This window comes from Arachis ipaensis, chromosome B09, assembly GCF_000816755.2.
Source record: "Arachis ipaensis cultivar K30076 chromosome B09, Araip1.1, whole genome shotgun sequence".
Lineage (NCBI taxonomy): Eukaryota > Viridiplantae > Streptophyta > Magnoliopsida > Fabales > Fabaceae > Arachis > Arachis ipaensis.
Genome location: NC_029793.2, coordinates 131,027,812 through 131,028,199, shown reverse-complemented (window position 1 = coordinate 131,028,199; position 388 = coordinate 131,027,812).

Sequence of the window (388 nt, the reverse complement as noted above, 5' to 3'; positions counted from 1 at the left end):
GATTTTAAAAAAATGCAGATAAAAAATCTGAAGAGAAAGAGAACAAAATCCGAGGAGAATACAAGGAAATCAAAGAAAAAAACACAAATTCGAAGAGAAAGAGACAATAATCAAACGAAAATACAGAGAAATTAGGTAAAGAAAGGTTTACGTTGAAGAGGAATGAACAAAGGGAAGTTTGCATTAAAAGTATATTATAAGTGGTGCATAACTCTAAAATATTTGGTTGGACTTGGTTCGTGAAACTACTTGGATATAGAGCATTTCTAAAAAAAATATTTTTTATGTGATAAAAGTATTTAAGCGTTAAATTTTTGTAATAGATAAATTTGTCATGATAAAAATAGTAACTTTTATTTTTGATATAAAATTATTTTTCAATCTTCTA